At 38.1% G+C, this 11,412-nt stretch overlaps 1 pseudogene; it reads right to left on the minus strand.

Annotated features, from left to right (window-relative positions):
- Positions 1 to 1,022: 1,022 nt before the first annotated feature.
- LOC146454995 (uncharacterized) lies at positions 1,023 to 7,082 on the minus strand (annotated as a pseudogene).
- Positions 7,083 to 11,412: the final 4,330 nt, after the last annotated feature.

Raw genomic sequence — 11,412 nt, forward strand, 5'->3', positions numbered from 1 at the left:
TAGCATAAAAAGCCAGAATTGTTTTCCAATGTTCTTATACAGTGGAACCCCGCCTCACGACCACCTCGATTACGACCACATTTTTGTGCCCCAAATGAATTGAAAGTCCAGTCATTTCCTTAGTTTTACAACCTTGTTAATCCGACCACCCCGTTATAACAACCACATTTTCGCGGCCCGAAGGTGGTCGTATTAACGGGCTTCTACTGTATTTGTACTCATTTGATCAAGAAAACATAGACGTGAATTTCACGTTTTCCGTTTGCCGTAATTTAGAACTGCGTTTACGGGAAACGACAGAAATTACAACGTGACCAAGTTAATCCTTCATTTGCCGCTCACTGTTTTCAGTTTCTGAGTAAAATTGATTAGTTTTCGTTTAGCATAAAAAGCCAGAATTGTTTTCCAATACACTCTACTTTTTTTTTTATAAGAACCTTTTTCATGAGAACGTTGAGGCTGAGATTAACCAAAATTTTAAGAACGTATTTTAGAAGAACATTCCTCAGGCTTAGAGTCCATTAAGAACGTTTTTATTTTGCTAATCTGTCTATAAAATCAAGGTAACACGTGTAAATTAACCAAAATACTTAAAGAGCATGTTTTTTATATACTATATCTCAGCAGGCAATGCTTGATTTACTGAAATACATGTAGTGTATACCATGTAATTTAAGAACGTCTTAAGAACGTTTTCAGCCTCAAATCGTAAAAAAATATAAGAACGTTCAGCCTCAGCTCCAAAATTAGACGTTCTTATAAAAAATACAGAGTGTATTCTAATATATGTACTCATTTTATCAAGAAAACATAAAGGTGAATTTCACGTTTGCCGTTTGCCGTAATTAAGAACTGCGTTTACGGGAAACGGCAGAAATTACAACGTGACCAAGTTAATCCTTCATTTGCCGCTCACTATTTTCAGTTTCTGAGTAAAATTGATTAGTTTTCGTTTAGCATAAAAAGCCAGAATTGTTTTCCAATATTCTGATATAAGTACTCATTTTATCAAGAAAACATAAACGTGAATCTCAGTCACGTTTGCCGTAAATGCGATTCTAAATTGGATAGATAGAGAACCGCGTTTAGGGCAAACGGCAAACGTGAGATTCGCGTTTATGTTTTCTTGAAATAAAGAGCACAACGATGAGAATAGTGCAAACTAATTCTGGCCTTTGATGCTAACGCAAAACTACTCAATTAGACAGAGAAACTGAAAACAGCAAGCGGCTAATATAATATAAACATGGTCACGTGGTGTTATCTCACGCTTGCCGTTTGCCGTAAACGTCTTTCTTAACCTCTCTAATCCCTTTGTTAATACAGATACCCACCGAGCCTCGAGCCACAAACCCTCTGATCTTCCCAGAAGTCTGATCGAAAATTCGATGGGGTAACCACTACACCACCGCGCCTCCACAAACCGATTAGAGGACTTTTTTTTTTTCACGGTAATCAACAAACTTCACATGTGCTTAGCCCCTTCAACTGAACAGTTATCACATAATAAAGTATCAGGTGTATCTTTTCTAAGTTTCACACTGGAGCCGGCTCTAAATACACATACTCGATAGTAATCATCAGATTTAAGAACTTGTTGGTGTGTATGTGGAAACTGATATCCCTTAAGTACAACCATGATTTGCATCGCTCTCGCTGTTCCTGTCTTCAGTAATTATTACGAATTTTAAACCAGCTAACAAATTGAAGTGGAACTATTACAAGTAAGATACCTTGAGATCTAAAAAGAAGTCCAACAGTAATGTTCACTCTAACTTATTTCAAATTTTGTAAAAATTAATCAGTAAGCTCGGCAATTTGAACACGCCCATCATTTTGCAAATTCCCACCATTTACACCAGAACAACTCGTCCCACTACAATACGAACCACCTCCTCCTCCGGCTTGATTTGAGTGAGTACTGCTTCCTTCTCCAGAGTACCCCCCTCCACCACCAGATGCACCATTGTCTTCGGATCCCTTTTCCCCACCACCAAACCCACCTACCGCCCCTGGTGGTGGCCCTCCATTGTTTTCACTATTCATTCCACCAGCTCTTCCACCTACCCAACCCTGAGCACGTGACCCTCCTCTCTCACCATCATTTGATCCGCCCCTACCACATCCCTGAGCCAACCAACCCGCACCCACTCCCCCATGGTGACCAGCACCTGCAGTGTTACATTCACCTGGCTGTCCCCCCGTTCCTCCATTCCTAGCTTTAGAAGAATATCGACCCACACTTCTTTTGCCACCAGTACCCGACTGACCATCCACCCCGTTATATCCACCAGAAGCACCCCCTCCCCTCCGGCAGCTAATAATAGTACATTACCACTTGCATAAACAAAACTCCCTCCCCCTCCCCCTGTACCAGCATTGTCCTCTACAGACAGTCCTAGTTCAGCTGCTGTCCTTGTAGTTGATTCTCCTCCTTTCACCTCCACTGAATCTCCTCCTCTCTGTCCCACCACAACATTAAGTACTGTCCCTCTACTCAGTGTGAAAATGCCTTCCTTGAGCGCTCCCCGGCCGCCATAGTAAGTTCCCGGTTTGTAACCATAGTTGTACGAGTGCATTCCTCCTCGAGCGCCCCAGGCTTTGATCAGATAGCGACCGCTCCTTGGAACTGTGACATTTTGCATAACACCATATCGCCCCTTGCGTCCATCCGTCGTGAAGTTAAGCGAAAGAGGACGGACTGATGAAAAAGGAAAACGTTATGCAGTCAACTTTTAAAAACACTACAGCAGAACATAAACTAAAGCTTTAATGCGTATGTTCCAAATATCAGTTTGTTGAGCCATATTGGACTATCCAAGACAATACTTATCAGAGAGTTGCTTATCATTCATTTTGTCCAGTTGCAGCATTGGGCGACCACTGAGCCACGGGGCGAAAGGGAGTTAGTATGGTCATAAGGATTGTCAAGGTCGAGGTTTGGCTCAGTCTTACAATTTCTCCCAAATGATAAATTCCAACCTAGAGCTGCTAAGTGGGTCTCAGTGGGAGTGTAACTTTGGCGGTTAAGGTTACCCGATACCTTCAGAGGTGTCTCGCGTTTAAGCGATGTAGCGCGTCCAGTTTAAACTGTAGATACCTAAACCCCTATATCAAATTAAAGCTTATAGAGCTGACTATCAAACCATACCAAGAATTTTGAAATAAAATAAATTGTCGAATTTTTCACGACCTCTAATTGCGAGCGTCCGAATCACCTTTTTCAAGCTACAAGTCAAAGTGAATTTTGTTTTTTGCTAATTTAATTTGCTCCTCAGTTTCCTGACCCAAAGCGCTAGAAAAACGTGTCTGCGTTTTGCCATATTCAATCGCAGTGAAAAGTTATAGAGCATTTTCGAAATAGGATGAAAAAAATGTGGAGTAATCGTACAAAAATCACTCTCGGAGAAAAAATATTTCGAAAGAAAAAATTCGCAGACACGTTTTCACAATTCTTGGTTTAGTTGGATAGCCAGCTCCATAAGCTTTAATTTGATATGAGGGTTCAGGTATCTACAGTTTAAGCCGGACGCGCTACATCGCTTGGACGCGAGACACCTCTGAAGACACCTCTGAAGGTCCCGGGTAACCTTAACGGTAAAATTTTGCCGATTTTCACGCTTGACGGTTAAATTTGACGGCTTTTGGCGGTTGACGGTTCTCAAGAGGAAATTTGCCATGAATTAAAGTTAATATTAAAAAATATTAACCTCTTACTAACCGAGCGCGAGGGCCGTACTGAGGAATCTTGGCCCTAGGTCGTGGCAGTACGGACCGGGCGCAGCGAGGTCCGTACAAAAACGGCCGAGGGCAGAACAAACAAAATTGTTAATGATTTATTGAATGATCATTTTTAGAGGCAAGATGAATTTGCGGGAAAGACAAATCCATTTCACTTCTCGCGCGCGTGCCAACAATGGCGCACATTGCAGAGGCAGGGAACAATTTTTCACTTCATCGGATTTATGGATCAACTCTGAGCCCAAGTAAACGGATGATACAGCCTCCCAAGTCAACTGGTTGACCGTAAGGCCAGCCAGTTTGTGAAAGGAAAGTCCTTTGAGCTTTTTCCAAGCGAGATCTGTCTTGTCGCATTCAGGCCGGTGAGTTGTGTCGGGAAAATGGAGAACGTTCCGTTACTTTGTTTAGCCTCTTGGGATATTATAAAGCAGTCGTCATCAACCTGTGATGGATTTTTGTGTTTAGATGCTTGAAAGCGAGTTGTGGAGACAATAAACAATGTTGATATCGGACAACGCGGTGATGCAAGCCTTCCAGCACACAAGCTCTCGATCGAACGCCGACTGAATCGCGAAGAATCGAAGTTCTCGAAAGAGAACTTACGTTCCATCGGGAAAAAGTTGGGGACATTGAAAGTTCTATCGTAGCGGCTAGCTAAGAAACGATACTAAATACACCCGCTGTGAGATCACAAGTCGCCGACTGTCTCTGTAAACGCCTCGCTCAGACGACAGCCTTGCGTCTTCAACTTCCCTTAGGCCCGTAAACAAGAAAAGGCAGCTAAAAATTTGGGGTATCAATTTGCCTGTGTTTAATTTAACCGATACACTGGGGCATTAAATTTCCCTGTGTTTAAATTTAGTGATGTACTGTGGAAGTAATTTGCCTGTGTTTAATTTAACCAATACAATGGGGCATTAATTTGGCGGTGTTCAATTTAGTGATGCACTGTGGAATTAATTTGCCTGTGTTTATTTTAATCAATACAATGGGGCATTAATTTGCCTGTGTTTAAATTAAGTGATACACTGTGGCATTAATTTGCCTGTGTTTAATTTAACCAATACACTGGGGCATTAATTTGCCTGTGTTTAAATTAAGTGATACACTGTGGCATTAATTTGCCTGTGTTTATTTTAATCAATACAATGGGGCATTAATTTGGCGGTGTTTAATTTAACTAATACACTGGGGCATTAATTTGCCTGTGTTTAAATTAAGTGATACACTGTGGCATTAATTTTCCTGTGTTTATTTTAATCAATACAATGGGGCATTAATTTGCCTGTGTTTAATTTAACCAATACACCAGGGCATTAATATGCCTGTGTTTAAATTAATCAATATAATGGGGCATTAATTTGGCGGTGTTTAAATAAGCGATACACTGTGGCATTAATTTGCCTGTGTTTAATTTAACCAATACACTGTGGCATTAATTTGCCTGTGTTTATTTTAATCAATACAATGGGGCATTAATTAATGTAGCGCTGTTTAATTTAATCAATACACTGGGGCATTAATTTGCCTGTGTTTAATTTAACCAGTACACTGTGGCATTAATTTGCCTGTGTTTATTTTGATCAATACAATGGGGCATTAATTTGGCGGTGTTTAAATTAAGCAATAGGATTAATTTGCCTGTGTTTAATTTAACCGATACACTGGGGCATTAATTTCCCTGTGTTTAAATTTAGTGATGCAATGTGGCATTAATTTGCCTGTGTTTAAGGTGACTCGACCCAGTTATTTTTGGGTGGTACCACCCAACTTTGAAGCTCCCTGGTATCCCCACCTTTACTTTTATCGTAAGTGTAATACATAGAATGTGTAACATATAGATCAATGTACAATATAGCCAAAAAAATTGGCGATCGGAGTAAATGTCACGTGGTTATAGTGCCACGCCCCTTTGAGGTCTGAGTCGAAATTCTGCTGTTGCCGGCCTTTTTTCGTGAGAATCTCTCGGCTACACATAGTGCGCAATAGTGCCTTGCGCTGAACAAAGTTTCAACAAAATCGCAAAGACCCAATTCGAGAAATTTAGCGCTTTCCAAATTTAGGTCATAATTTATGTAAAAATGATAAGCAAACTTTACACGATTATATCTAATAAACTATGAAATTTATTCCTTTATTTTGGGGATCTTTATAACAGATGGGCCCTTGCAAGTCAGCAGAAAGCTTTAGGGTCTTGTAAATGCGCGCGATTTTGAGCAATGCAAACATATAGAAATTATAGTTTTAGCTATTTGTTGACGCTTGTCAACGTTTCAGAGTCCTCCTCACAAAAAAAGCATTTTCTTAAAAATTCGTATTTTTTTTTCCTTCAAATTTTTTCAGGGCCACAATTGATTAACTAACTACCCGGATTCTGAATTCTATGGTCATTGAAAAACTGTGACATTATCTTCTATAAGCTCAAACTTGAGTAAACGTTAAAGACTTTCAGCATTTTGGCTGAGATTGTGCTTTGGGAGTTTTCTATTGTTTCGAGTCTGTCATAGTACAGCATACTTGTTCAGCACGCGTCCAATGACCACGCTTGCCTGACTTCCGAATGCACTCATTGGACATTGAACGCGTGCTGAACAAGAATGCTGTATCATGACAGACTCGAAACAATAGAAAACTCCCAAAGCACAATCCCAGCCAAAACGCTGAAAATCTTCAATGTTTACTCAAGTTTGGGCTTATAGAAGATAATGTCACAGTTTTTCAATGACCTTAAAATTGATGGGTGTTTTCACGAGTACGGTTATATTTCACTCTTGAAATTTGAGGAGAGCAGGCGCGCGAAATTCAAAATTCAGGTTGAGGAAGCCACAATTGCTAATTTTGCCGTGCTGGAATAATATACGGTCTTAAATGTGTAACATCGGCAGCATGGTCACCATAATCACTCACTTGAAATCATGGCACGGAAAATTGTTCATCTTGTTTCGGAGGAATCATAAAAATAAAACGCATGTTCTATTTTCGCTTTGACAGCCTTATCAGATAAATGACCGCAAGTTCCTTCTCATTGGTGGAAATTAATTGCTGAGTCGCTTTAGCTACCTGGTTTGGTGGCTTAAATTTAATGACAATTGCATTGAAGTTTGCCGACTCTCTTAACTTTAAGCGAGTTGGAAAAGCAACTATTTTCACGAGATTTCCGTTTGTCACTCGCTAAGCGACCTGAAAAATTGCTCGTGAAAACACGGCCACTGTGGCATTAATTTGCCGTGTTTATTTTAATCAATACAATGGGGCATTAATTTGGCGCTGTTTAAATTAAGTGATACACTGGGGCATTAATTTGCCTGTTGTGTCGGTTGTTACACTAGCTCACCTCGCATAGTGATGCCTCGTTGTCCTGTGCTTCAGCAACGCAGTCGTAGTAGGGAAATTCTTATCACAATAATCAAAGTGTCTCCTGTATGGAGCCATTTTCCAACGCAAATACTTGTGTAAACCTGTTGTGGTGCCCACATATTTTGTGGATTTCGTAATTTACTTATATTCTTTAAAGTGCTCCTAACCCTTCAATTTGTTTTCTTTTGGTAGATTTCCATATCTTTCAAGAACTCGTTTTCGAAAAATTTTTTGAGAAATATTGAATCCTTTTTTTTTTTACGAGCGCTAGAAGTGAAGGCAGTCTTGTCGATATTTTCACCTATCGTTCGCATTAGTCCCCCACTCGGCCAAATGCATTTAAATATGGAAACCAGGATCTTGTGAAATACTGTACAATGACAACAGCTGCCGAGAAGGCTGAGAAAGTGGAGCAACAGCATTTCTGCTGTTGATTCCTGCTTCTGGGTATTTTTCTGTTATCACGAGGTATATACATGTCGCGCAAAAATTAATTTCAAGTCTTCAAAAAATATGTCATCGTTAAAACTTGATGACGAAAATCGGCCCAGAAAACGTGTCCGAGTTAACACCTTTCTCTCGCTTGATGTTTCTGTTCTGTTTATTTAATAGAGTTGTTCTTGTTACAACTCCTACTGAGATGTAGACCAAAAAAAATACCTAAGCAGCGGGGACCCACATTCCTGAGGTGAGTTAAGCTCATCATGACCCTTGAAAACTTTCCAAAGATTGTCTGAAATATTTTTATAATTTTATTCGTGTTAGCATGTCGATGAAATCCGCCACATTTCTAAAAGAGTACCTTGAAAAACTGTTAATTCTTAATAAAAACGTTACAAGACTTGTTTACTTGAATTGCTTAGTCTTGTACAGAATATAAGAATTGGCGGTTAAGATATTTTAAACTATCTAAAGAACATTAAGCTTGGCAACGGGTTAAACAAGCCAAAGAGAAGATAAATTCGGGTGTCTCTAGGCAGCATTGTATTTTTTTAATTATCATTTATAAACAGTAACCAGCAGGTACTTATAATTAAAAGGGATCTATCTGACAGCATAGTATTTCAAAAATAAAACTGACTGTCATAAAATGGCGATTCGAGGATAGCTTAATATTTTAAAATTGTGATAAATTTCGAACGCCTTTCCCTTATTCGTTCTCTTTACAGTCTTAAGTCGTTTTTTTTTTTTTTTTTTTTAATTTCCTTATACACAAAATTCAGAAATAGCCACAGCCGTCGCCTTTGTATGACACAAGCAGTTTAAATTAACAAATGACAAGTTCCTGTCTTCGTTTGAACTTATCACCTTCCCATCTACTTAACTGATTGAAAGGAATAGCGTCCTGGTGCTTCTATTGATGCTTAATACATTAGTTTCTACACACGAGTTATCTATTCAGTGGCATTCTCTTTTTAAAGATCAACGTTTCTAGTCGACGAGTTGTCATAGCAACCACGATAGAAAGAAAGCGGAATCATAGATTCCAACCTTAGGACTTATATTTTTTTAACGATCTTTTCTTAAATTAAAACACACAAACAGCTAATTAATGTAGCACAAAGATCTAAGATGATGCATGGTGTGTTCTGTAGATACCTTTACTGTGTTAATAAGAAATCTTAAGTTTTCATGCGGTAAACTTAATTTCATTCTGATGAGAAGCGAGAAACGCTGGATTCATTACCTACATAAATGTATTTACCAAAAAACTGAGGAGTCCTTTAACAGGTGAAAAAACTTTCATTTCAAATACACGCTTGTTTTGTCGTTTTAATTTGACCAATTTTGTTTTCACCCAAATAACTAATTTCAAAGCTCAATTGTAAAGACGAACGAGCATGCTTTAAAATTACAAAATTTGCCATGTTTTCTTTTCAAATTGAAGTCTTCAATTAATCAACAACCTTAGTTAACAATGAAAGCCATAAAATGATGACTTGAATACAGTGTTTCAAATAGTGATGAAGAAGAGTGTCTGTCCGTTTTTCCTTCCCTTTTTAATATTTATTCTCTTTCTCTTAACTTATTTTGCAAAACAAATTTAAAAACAGACACGGCTGTCTTCATTCTAAAATCCAAACGAACATCTTTAAATAGTTTCTTTAAGTTAGCTAATGACAAGTTCCAGTTTTGAACTGAAAAGGGAACTGTCAAGATGCGAACTGATCGCATTTTCATTGGCTTAAAATGACAGGTGCGATGTTCAAATAAACCTACGCTATAACTCTACTGGTGCTAAGAACAATAAGTTGCTATCGACAAGCTATCTGTTTGCGCTCTCCTTTTTAAAAAATCAACATTTGTAGCCGACAAGTTGTCGGTGCAGCTACGATAGAGGCAAAAGAAAATCATGGACTCTGGAAAGCCCCAGCTTTACGTTTTTCTAACGATCTTATATTTGAGAGTTGTTTCCGCCTGCTTGGATGGTAAGTGCCATTTCCTCAAATCCTTTGGCAGTTGTGTCTTGGTTTTGTTTAAGCTTCTGCCTTTTTTTTCTGAAATATTTCACGCATTGATAAAATTGGCACCAATTGCGTATTTGAGAGAAGAAAACGTAAAAGTTTTGTGATATAGCAGAGCCTTTACGGTGTGAAATAAACCACGCTTTAGAATCAATTCGCCCTTTTTCCTTTTAAAGTAAAGAGTCGCGGAATATTTCAGTTTAGGAGTTCCCATAACATACTCGATTTTTACCCAATATTCTGTTCAAATCGGTATGGTTCAAAAACGGAATTCGTAATTATCCAGACTTATATAGCAAGCTTTTAATTTCAAATCTGAGTTAGCAGCAAAGGTTTGTTATCAATTTCAGCTTCACCTTTTACCAGACTGGCTGTTGAAATTATTAGCTGTTATAAAACTCACGCAATATTCTACCAGTTGGATATATTATTTTTTCATCACGAATGCGTGATCTAGACGTATTTCAGTCTTATATGAAAAAGGGAACAGCAAATTATAGTGACGCAAGTATCTACGATAGTGCATCCTTATTTTAAATACCTTTATTGTAAATGTAAGAAATGTTAAGTCGGCAAATTCCTGCTGTTAACCTAAATTTCGTAAGCATGATCTAGACATATTTCAGTTTTATATTAAAAAGGAAACAGCTAATTAAAGTGACGCAAGCATCGCCGATGGTGCATCCTTATTTTTAATACCTTTATTGTGATTGTAAGAAATGTTAAGTTTGCAAATCCCTGCTGTTAACATAAATTTAATTCGTTTAAATGCAAATATTTTAAAAATATTTTCCAAATTGTTGAGGAATTCTGTTGACAGGTGGAAAAAAACTCCACGACAGGTAATTGCTTATTTATATTTATTCGTCGTCGTGACAATTAACTATCCGACACTACATTTTACCAATATTACCATTTTACCAATATTATCAATATTTTGTTTCTTTGTTCCTTTTCACCCCAAAACCTAATTTCTAAGCTGACACTTTTGTAAAACTGAACCTGGCATGCTTTAAAATTACTGAGGCAATTGTCTTGTCTCTTCACGATGTAAACAAGCTCAGTAAATACCTAAATTTTGCACCGAGGACTTTGACAGTTGGCTATCCATTGCAGCTGGATTTCAACGAAACGTTTTTGTTAGGTTCTTATTGTTTTGCACTCCAAAGACTTAAATACTTTAAACTTCCTGCCTTTGATAGTCCATCTCACTTTCATACCTTAAAAGGCATGAAAAATGGAAAACATGACCTCAGATTCCTATCTCTATTCCGCTCATGCCGGTTTTGCTTTGACTTTGAACCTTTATTTATAAAAGCAAATTAAAATAGTGAAATTGCAGAGTAGACTTAGGTAGGTAACAACGTTTAGCTACCACTCAGTTTTTTTTTTTGGGGAGGGGGGGGGGGGGTTAAATTTTGTCGCACCATTCTTGTCGCCATTTGTTATGCTCACAAAAATGTTCATCATATTCTAGTTCGTCGGATTTAAAGGCTTGATATTTAACCTGATACCGCAATTAATGAGGTCATTACGGACGTAGCGCCGAGTTATTTATAATCATATTATATAACAATAGAGATAATGTTCGCGGGCGAAAATATGTTTTTGATCCGAATCAGGCTTATTTTAGAATGAGTTCTATAATAATTTGAGAAGGTATTCAGGAAATTAATCAAAGACAGTACAATAAACGAAATCTGGAACAATGACGGCGTAGAAGTCAAAGCTTTTATTGTCGCATAAGCTTAAAACTTTGGCAGAACACCACCAAATTTGCCGAAAGAATCTCTGCTTATAAGTTTTCAAAAGGAAAATTGCAGCATTTTGTAAACAGCGAAGGAATTTT

Source organism: Pavona decussata, unplaced genomic scaffold, assembly GCF_977016875.1.
Source record: "Pavona decussata unplaced genomic scaffold, jaPavDecu1.1 SCAFFOLD_291, whole genome shotgun sequence".
In the NCBI taxonomy this organism is placed as follows: domain Eukaryota; kingdom Metazoa; phylum Cnidaria; class Anthozoa; order Scleractinia; family Agariciidae; genus Pavona; species Pavona decussata.